The following is a 10,029-nucleotide window of genomic DNA, read 5'->3' as shown; positions in this document are numbered from 1 at the left end:
ATCGAAAGGGTTTTGAATACAAATTAGGAATCAATTTTGAGATTCCTTAACTAAATTTTCTGATTCAACAATTATGACTTTTAATGTTCTGCGCAACTGCAGATGTCAGTTTTATATCAAGAAGACCATATATATATGCTATAATGAACTTGCTGAGCATTTCTTTTGCTCATACTTGCCTGTTTTTAAATTTAACCTCCAGTGACGATTAACTAGCGCTTTTTAGCCGCGAAATTCGAGGAAGCAAAGAAAAGAATTTTGGAAGGTGGTTGGTCCAGGGTTTGCAGACTAGTGTAAGTTCTGTTATGTAAAGTTGTTTATATTATATTATATTATAGTTGTTTATTGTATAGGTGGGCCTAGTATACTTCTTTTCGAAGTTATATTAGTGGGTTTAGTATTGAGTTGGAATTTGTTGAAAAGAGTTTTAAAATAATATTTTTGGAATTTGGATATCTTGTTTCTAGAACTGTAACCTTAAAAGATCTTGGATTAGTTTGGGGTCATATTTGTTAAATATCTTTTGCTGGCATTTTTTTATTGATTAAACAGGTTGATTTGGATTGAGATTTCATAGTAACGACCAAATCCTCTGACCCCGAATTTGGGGGTGTTACAGTAAGTCTATCAACCACCACCCATATAAAATCATTCTTCTTGAACATTCTCGGAAAATGAGTCACAAAATCCATGGTAATATTTTCCCACTTCCAAACTAGAATATCTAGCTGCTGCAACAATCCACTAGGCCTCAGATGGTCTATCTTCACTTGTTGACATGTAAGACATTTTCCCACAAATTCAGCTATATCTCCCTTCATTCCACTCTACCAAAAATGCTTCTTCAAATCCCCATACATCTTGGTAGAACCTGGATGAATAGAGAATGAAGAACTATGAGCCTCCTTCAAAATTTCCTTACGAATCGTCGAGTCTACGGGCACGCATAATTTTCCACCCAATCATATCACACCTTCCTCATCAACACGAAAATGTGTTTGCTTGCCATCTGCCACCTCAGGTCTAATAGTTTCTAAACCTGTATCATTCTTTTGAGCTCCCTTAACCCTTGAAACAAGATTTGGTTCCACTTTCAAACTTGCAATGCTACCTTCTGACGCTCTAACATACAACTCAACACCCAATCGCTCCAAATATGAAATAAGGTTCAGTTGAATAATGAGAGATGCAACACTCCCCAAGTTTTTCCTACTAAGAGCGTCTGCTACTACATTCGCCTTTCCAGGATGGTACTGAATATTAGCATCATAATCCTTAAGAAGTTCAAGCCACCTCTGTTGGATCATGTTAAGCTCCTTTTGAGTAAAGATGTATTTGAGACTCTTGTGATCAGTAAAGATGTAACAAGTCTCTCTATAAAGATAGTGTCTCTAGATCTTGAAAGCAATGACCGCTGTTGCTAACTCAAAGTAATGGGTATGATAGTTCACCTCATAGGGTTTAAGCTTCCTAGAGGCGTAAGAAATCACTTTCCCATGCTGCATAAGAAAGCACCCTAATCCTCTCTTAGAGGCATCACTGTAAACCTGAAAACCTCCACTCCCTGATGGAAACACAAGTTTTAGAGCTGACACCAACCTCTTCTTCAACTCTTGAAAACTCTTTTCACGATCATCATTCCACTCGAACTTAATTCCCTTCCTCATTAACTGAGTCAATGTCAAAACTATGGAAGAGAAACCTTCCACAAAGTGCCTATAATAACCTTCTAAACCCAAGAAACTCCTCACCTCTGTCACATTGCTAGGTCTTGGCCAATTAGTAATAGCCTCCACTTTCGCAGGATCTAACTCAATGCCCCTACCAGACAAAATATGCCCCAAGAATGCCACTTCCTTCAACCAGAATTCACACTTTGAAAATTTTGCAAACAATTTCTTCTCCCTCAAGATGTCAAGAACAATGCGTAAATGCTCCTCATGCTCCTCTCTGCTTCTAGAGTATATCAAGATGTCATCAATGAAGACCACCAAAAATTTATCCAATGAATCATGAAAGACCTGATTCATCATATCCATAAATATCACTGGTGCATTCGTCAACCCAAAGGACATCACGAGAAACTCATAATGACCATAACGAGTGCGAAATTCAGTCTTCGGAATATCCTCTTATCTTACTCATAACTGATGGTAACCAGATCTCAAATCTATCTTTGAGAAGTACTTCACCCCTTGTAACTGATCAAACAAGTCATCAATGTGTGGCAAAGGATACCTATTTCTGACAGTCACCTTATTCAACTCCCTATAGTCAATACACAATCTCATAGAACCATCCTTCTTCTTCACATACAACACAGGAGCGCCCCATGGAGACACACTCGGCCTGATAAATCCCATATCCAACAACTCTTGTAACTGTTCCTTCAATTCTTGCAACTCAAGTGGTGTCATCCGGTAAGGCGCCATAAAAATAGGCTTAGCACCTGGAACAAGTTCAATAGTGAACTCTACCTCTCTATGTGGTGGTAAACCTGGTAGCTCATCGGGAAACACATCTGCATACTCTTTTACAACTTGATAATCCTCAATGCGAGATTCATCCTTCGATGTATCCTTTATGAAAGCAAAGTAGCCATCACAACCCCTAGATAAAAGTTTGCTCGCTTTTAGAGAAGAAACTAATTTAACCTCCCCTTTCGGCTGAGACCCTTGGTACACAAATTCTGGTTTATCTGCATCCCCAAAGATCACCCTTTTTCCTTGACAATCAATTGTGGCACGATGTTCACTCAACCAATCCATGCCCAAAATAATGTCAAAGTATGCATCTCCATCGGAAACAAGTTAACCTTACAACTTTTATCTCCAACAGCTATCAAACACTCTCGATATACATCAGATATAATAACAGAATTCCCCATCGGGGTAGCAATAGACATATGAGGATATAATAATGAAGGTGCAACACCAAGATGATGAACAAACGATAAAGACATAACAGAGTGAGTCGAACAAGTATCAAATAACACATAAGCATCACGTTTACCAAAAAGAAGTGTTCCTGAAACGGTTCCTGAATTAGCTACTACTTGATTTACTGTTAATGCAAACACCCTGGCTATAGGATTCTGCTAACTGCCACTACCACCGCCAGCTCCTCCTCCACCAGCCTTGCTTGACACTGTACAATCCTTCGCCCTATGGGACGTGCTACCACATAAAAAACAGGCCCCAGTCTGTCTATAACAAGCTCTACCTGGATGATGTCCACCACATGTACCATAAGGAGCCACTGGAATCATATTGGGGTTTCCCCATACACTGAGTAACAGCTCTTCCCCTGTTGCCGATTCTGCCACTACCTAGGTTGCTTCTGTAGCTGAAACTTTTGGTTCTGATTCTGACCAACATACTGATTCCGACCATGGAATGACTAACCACCCATATTCTGATTCTGTCTGTGCCAGTGTCCATGCTGACCTCCATACCACCGTCTACCCTGTGTAAAACCCTGATCATCCCTAGTACTCTTACTACCACTGTTAGACCTGGAAGTCCTGAAATCTATGCGCTCCTTCTCAACATCCTTTGCTGCATCAGCCACCTCTGCCACATTATCGAATTTAAAAGAAATTATGGAACCCCTTAGATAAGACTTCAACCCCCATTTAAATTTATCAGCCTACTGTGTAGCAGTCCCTGCAACTGTCCCAACAAATCCAACCAACCTTATAAATCTCGCCATATAATCAGTAATGCTCTCATCATGGTTCTGTGCAATAGAATTAAACTCCCTCCAATAAGCCTCCCTATTAGCATTAGAGAAGTACTGCTCATTGAATAACTCCTTAAATCCCTGCCATTCCAAAACCTCTGCATACTGCTCCCCTTTAGTAGTTTTCACTCCTCTCCACCACCTCTGAGCATCACCCTCCAACTTATACACAGCTAACCTGACCTTCTGAATCTCATCACAACCCAATGCATCAAAAATGTTCTCGAGATGAACAATCCAATTTTCAGCATCGATAGAAGTCGGTGTTGAACTAAAAGAATCTGGTTTCTGCTTCATAAACCTCTCCAACCATACAAACGGCTCCAACTGATGGCCCTGATCATTTTGATTCTGATTTCCATTGCCATTTTGATTTCCATGACCGTTTTGATTTCCCTCGCCATTCTAATTTCCTTGGTTTGTCAAATCTTGTTGTACAGCCTGAGCCACTGCTTGCCCTATCATCGTAGTAAGCTCGGCGGGGTCAATGTAAAAAGGATCACGTCTAGGAGGCATCTACAATATAAGATAGCGAATGAATGAAGATTACGAGAATAAATATGATGAAGCAGCTACAAACATATTTCACAATGATGAAGCAGAATTTAATGATAATGAGCAGAATGAAATGAAATTAAATAGAACACCCATCCTATCGTCTACCTAACCTCACAGGTCAACCTAAGTAGGTTTTCTACAAGAAAGAACCTAAGGTCTGATACCATCTCTGTAACACCCCCTTTTAATAATAAAAGGAGATATTACTTATAATCCATAAACCTGCACACAGAGCACTAATATATTTATAAATAATAATTAAACGCTCTAAACATCTCTAAAAATAATATTAAATCTCCAAACTGTCTAAACCAATAATATAAGTGCTGAAAATATCTATATGAATAATTAAGTCTAGATAATGATAAAGTCAAAAATTCTAATCAACGAAATGGGGTAGCTCTCCATCACAAAGTCCCAGATCCCCCTAAGCACCTGCCAGAAAAAGAATACAGCATGAGCCAAACGCCCAGTATGGATTTGAAATACAATTTATAAAACAATAGATCAGAAATAAATAATATGTAGTTTACAAAAAACAACAATTTTTAAAAATGAGTAAGGCTAAGCAAAGAGGGGTTAAGATATTTCATACCGAGATCATAACAGATACAAATACACACATCATAGGGTACCTAATGCGTGCAACAGAATGGATAACGTGTACGGCAGATATATAACGTCATCATAAATCAAATCACAAATCAAACTCTGGGTGCACCCTCGTATCTTGAACAAATATCAAATACGCAAAAACTCCTCCTAAGAGCTAAGAGAAGGATACGCCATGACCAATGACACTTTCACGGAAGTTTCGTGTCACTGGTGCCGCAAAGACGCGGATGTAGTACCCCTACAGCTGGTTAACTCGGTATACCCTAGATCTCTAGGGGTCAAATAAAAATATTCTCGCAAAATTTTAAAATTACCTGTCACAAGTAAATCATATTTTCAGAACAGAGGGTGTCATAAATAATTTTTGAAAACCGCATAAACCGATATTTAAAATTTCCAAATCAATTTTTAAAACAATTTTTGGAAGTCAAAACGATCAAACAATATTAACGGTATGAATGAAATATAGAATTGAACGAATCGGAGATATCTAATTTATAAGAGGAGTAACGCTGAATAAAAAGGGGACAATATCCGTACCTCAAATAACAACTCAAACACTCACAAAAATTTACAACGATCCGCTAAATCCCCGACACCCAATCTAGATACAAACATTATAACTTATAATCAATATTTATTGCTTCTTACATTAATTAGAATCTAACTGAAATAAAAATTTATATCAAGATGTAATTTTTCGATTCGTTAATACGGATCATATAAATCAACTTGACACTTAAGATTAAAGACCATAAACTATAAAATTATTATATTCTTAAGTATAAATTTTGTACAAAGCCAATATGTACTACCCTTTGAACTAGTAAACATAATGGGTTATTTATCAAACACATTACTAAAGTCACACAATGATATCAAGTTGATAACTGATCTCCACGGGGTCTCACTCTACTCACTAAAGTGAATTAATGATATCATTTGGGTCACTGCCGTTAAATCTATTAACAGAGTTAACAGATGCTTAGTATAGGTTGCATGACGGGTGATCAGGTGTCCACTAATGTCTCTAACTAACTGTCTTTGCACCACAATTATTGTATTATTTTAATGTACTTATATTTTTCAAATATGATAATCATGTTTTAAAAATAATAATATATATTTGTGATTTTTTTACACATTTTCTTTTTCATAATATAAATAATAATTTTTTTTATAATTTTATTGACAATAAATAAATATATATATATGAATTTTTCGTAAAAATACCTTAAATAAAATTTTAATGAAATAGTAAATAATTGAATAACAAATAATTCGAATATTAAAGGGTGTGTTAAATTATTAACATAGAATTATTTTTATGTAAAATACCAAATTATACTTTCGTTATAAATTTATTTTGAATTAGATTATGCAGTAAAATGACTAACATATACCTTAAATTTACATATCATTTTGGTGGTATATACTAATGAGTTGTGATCAGTATCCTATTAAACTGTTTAATGTGACAATAAAATGATGCTACATGACATTGTGGCTGGCAACATAATCAGAAAGAACAGAACCACCTGAACACAATTGTACACAACCAAAAAATCACAATTGTATACTCATACATATTTCATTATTTCATTCTAGTGAAACAATTAAACAAACATCTGCACCACCTGGACATTAAATAAATTCTACTACATATAGCCACAAGGATCTAAATAGCAAGATATAAAATAAAAATAGAAAACTTATGTTGAACATTTTAAGTACTTCCAATCTCTGTAAAAAATAGTGTAGAGTTTCAATATGAATTCAAATGCTAAATAAAGCTTAAATGTTAATAAATAATCCAAGCAGAGTCTGGACATCTGGATTATCATCCAAGTTGTCGGTTTTTCTTTTCACCGGTCTCCCCATTTCCTTGTGCCTGATTCTTATCACCATTATGTACATTTCTTCTCACTGCAAGTTTTGGCTTATGTGTTGTGACCTGTTCTTTGTTTGTCCACCAGTTTCATTTATATTCTTTCCACCAGTTTCATTTTTATTCTCTGTACCATTTTGTTCCCTGTTTTGTCCACTTCCTTGCCCCCTCCCTTGACCCCCATCTTCTGCACTTTGTTGAGTGCACTTATTTTTTCTATGACCAGTTTTTCCGCATATGTTGCAGTGCATTATCCTTCTACTATTGAATCTTTGAATATTAGAGCCTTGTTGGGCTAATGCTGGTTGACTGCTTCTACTTCTTGATCTACCCTCCCACCCTTCTCTTCTTCTCAATTTTTTAAGCCTACCTCTTAATTTAGCCGGAATATCTGGTGGCAACATCTCGTCATTGGAATAAATTTTCCAATAGTCTTGTCCTCTAAGAGCTCCCAATGAATATTTGTAGGTCTTGAGATATTTGTCTCTCTTATAATATTCTGAAACAAAGTCCAATGGTTGTTGTCTGCTGTCATAAATCGCTACAACGGCATGGCAACAAGGGATTCTGGTAAGTTCAAACACCCTACAGTCACAAGTCCTTGCCACCAAATCAACCGTGACAGCTCAATTACCTTGTTTTACCTGTTTTAAGAAAAGTATGTTCAAAACTAAAGGCACCAGATACTTTTAAAATTAAACGACGAGAAATAAAAGAAAATTGCCAATAAACACTTACGACATATTTTCTCTCACCATCCCAAGGAGCTCTCCAATCCCTAGAGGCAGTGACAGCTTGATTATCCTTCTTCATTATTCTTGGACAAAACCGGATAATCATTACTCAAAATCTCTTCTTTTTCTGTCTGATTCTAAGAATGAGTTTATGATGGATTTCTTGCATCATGGTTAGTAATGGTAGATACCTACATATAAATTTAGTCAGTTGTGCAATATACATTAAAATAAATATAAAAGGACTAAAGTAGATGAAATTTACCTTTCATTAATGATCCAAGCATTAAAATATTCTGACATGTTGTTCTCAACATTGTCAGCCATTGATGTTGTTGAAAAATGTGACTTGGACCACAGTTTTGGACCAAATTTTCTTAAATGCTCATGTGAAGTTTTATTTTGCCTTTCAATTGCTTTCATAGCCCTTTCAAATGCACTAGTACAAGTTGCACATGCAGCATTCCAGAATTTCTCCTAAGCATTTCTGATGGAAACCTAAACATATGAAAATAAAATTCTACATTAATACAATGCATTAAATTAAACATAAAATCTTGGCATGTATATTAAAATATCTCTTTCTAAAATTGGAGTATATGGGCCTTGTGCACAACCTATGTTCCACCTTCGGAAGTATTTCTTTAAGGGCATTATCTAATCCCTGCAATTATAAGTGTAAATAAAGTATATTAAAAGAGAGTATATTTTAAGTGCCAAGAAATCATATAAGTTACAATTTAAAATTTTGCACCTTCTACTGGTCGCTTATAATGGTAAATCCTGTCCCATCCCCAAGCTCTAAATCATCTCTTAAGAGTCCAGTGAACCACCTCCAACTGTCACCATTTTCAGTTTCTACTACAGTATAGGCTATTGGGAACATTTGATTGTTCCCATCCCTACCTACTGCTGACAAGACCTGACCCCCGCACACTCTCTTTAAAAAGCAACCATCTAACCCCAACACTGGTCGGCAACTTAGTTTCCATTCTAATTTCAGTGAATCATAACAAATATACATTCTTTTAAATTTATTAGGATCTTCTTTATTCAGCCTTGTGGTTCTGATTTCAATTTTGTTTCTTGGGTTGTTTAGCAATAATTCGTACCTAAAATCTCTCACCCTAGAGTACATGTCCTTCAAATTTTCATGAACCCCCTCCAATGCAGCTCTTCTAACCCTCAGTACTTTAATTTTTGGAACTTCAACTTTAAGTTCCTTACCAATTACCTCCACCATTTCCTTGACCTTCCATTGGGGGTTCACCCTGATCTTGTCACCATAGATTTGAGTGAGGTACTTGATAGATACTAATTTGTTCTTGTAAGGCTTTGTACATAAATGTTCATCTCTTAAAGTTTTTATTTTCACCTTATGAGAACCCCCCAATTTTACTACACCAAATGTAAAATGGGCACTTATCAAATCAGGGTCAATGTCTTCGATAACATCAACACTTCCATTAATATACGCTAAAGAAGGAGGTTTTGCAAAGTATCCATGATGGTACAGTGTTATATTAACACTAAACACAGGCATTCTGAAATATATATGAACATTAATTAAGGTTTATACAAGAACCACTATTTGTGATTGTACATACGAAACAAGCATATATGTATGATTACACATAGGAAACAAGCTTTTCATGTACGATTATACGCATATATATATGATTGCACATAAGAAAGAAGAATATATGATCATGTTATTTATGTGAGCAACACATACTTGGAAAAAGATTAAGACTTTGATCATACCTTATTTAGGGTTTTACGATAATTTGATTTGATCATGTAAGAGTGATAGATTCAGCTATTTCATTTAGGGTTTTTCTTCTCTAGGTCTTTCAATCGCACAACTCTAGCCTTTTATCGGAAGAAAAAATATCTTGTGTTATTGTGTGGGTATTGATAAAAAAAATTATGTATCCAATTGTACTGTCATATGGCTGCCACATCATCACTGTTACATTCTCTGTTAATGGATTTAACGGCAGTGACCCAAATGATATCATTAATTCACTTTAGTGAGTAGAGTGAGACCCTGTGGAGATCAGTTACCAACTTGATATCATTGTGTGACTTTAGTGATATGTTTGATAATTAACCCTAAACATAATTATACATACACTAGCTTCAATAGTCAACAGCAAATTATGTAGCATAGCTCACCTTTTGAAAATATTTATATAATTAAATATTAATCATAAAACTACATAGTACATGTACTAATTAAATAAATTTTTAGTGGCAACTAATATAGACAAAATCACTTTAATTTACAACCAATAAATAAAAGGAGTGAAATCGTCTCACAAAAAAATTATAATTTGGAATAAATAATTTGACCAACTTAAACTGTCAGGAACTTATATCATTGTACCTGAATCATCCTAATTATAACTAAATACTAGTTCAAGAATATTATATAACATAACTTAATAGTTCAAATTAACATAAAAATTGGCATTCAAGCATTAAATGGCC

At 35.4% G+C, this 10,029-nt stretch overlaps 1 long non-coding RNA gene across 3 annotated transcripts; it reads right to left on the bottom strand.

Moving 5' to 3' along the window:
• Positions 1-6,607: 6,607 nt before the first annotated feature.
• LOC141708577 (uncharacterized) lies at positions 6,608-9,431 on the bottom strand. 3 transcript variants are annotated; one of them, XR_012569542.1, is made up of 4 exons: positions 9,301-9,431; positions 7,802-8,200; positions 7,541-7,727; positions 6,608-7,446 (listed from the first exon to the last, which is right to left on the bottom strand). It is a non-coding gene; the product is annotated as an uncharacterized LOC141708577 (long non-coding RNA). The 3 variants fall into 3 exon arrangements; XR_012569541.1 differs by having other exon boundaries at positions 6,608-7,727; XR_012569543.1 differs by lacking the exon at positions 9,301-9,431 and adding an exon at positions 8,291-9,286 and having other exon boundaries at positions 6,608-7,727.
• Between the last annotated feature and the right edge of the window lie 598 nt (positions 9,432-10,029).

The sequence above is a fragment of the Apium graveolens genome, chromosome 2 (assembly GCF_009905375.1).
Source record: "Apium graveolens cultivar Ventura chromosome 2, ASM990537v1, whole genome shotgun sequence".
Classification (NCBI taxonomy): domain Eukaryota; kingdom Viridiplantae; phylum Streptophyta; class Magnoliopsida; order Apiales; family Apiaceae; genus Apium; species Apium graveolens.
Note: the sequence above shows the minus strand (reverse complement) of the source record. Positions and strands in the feature narration are given on the sequence as shown.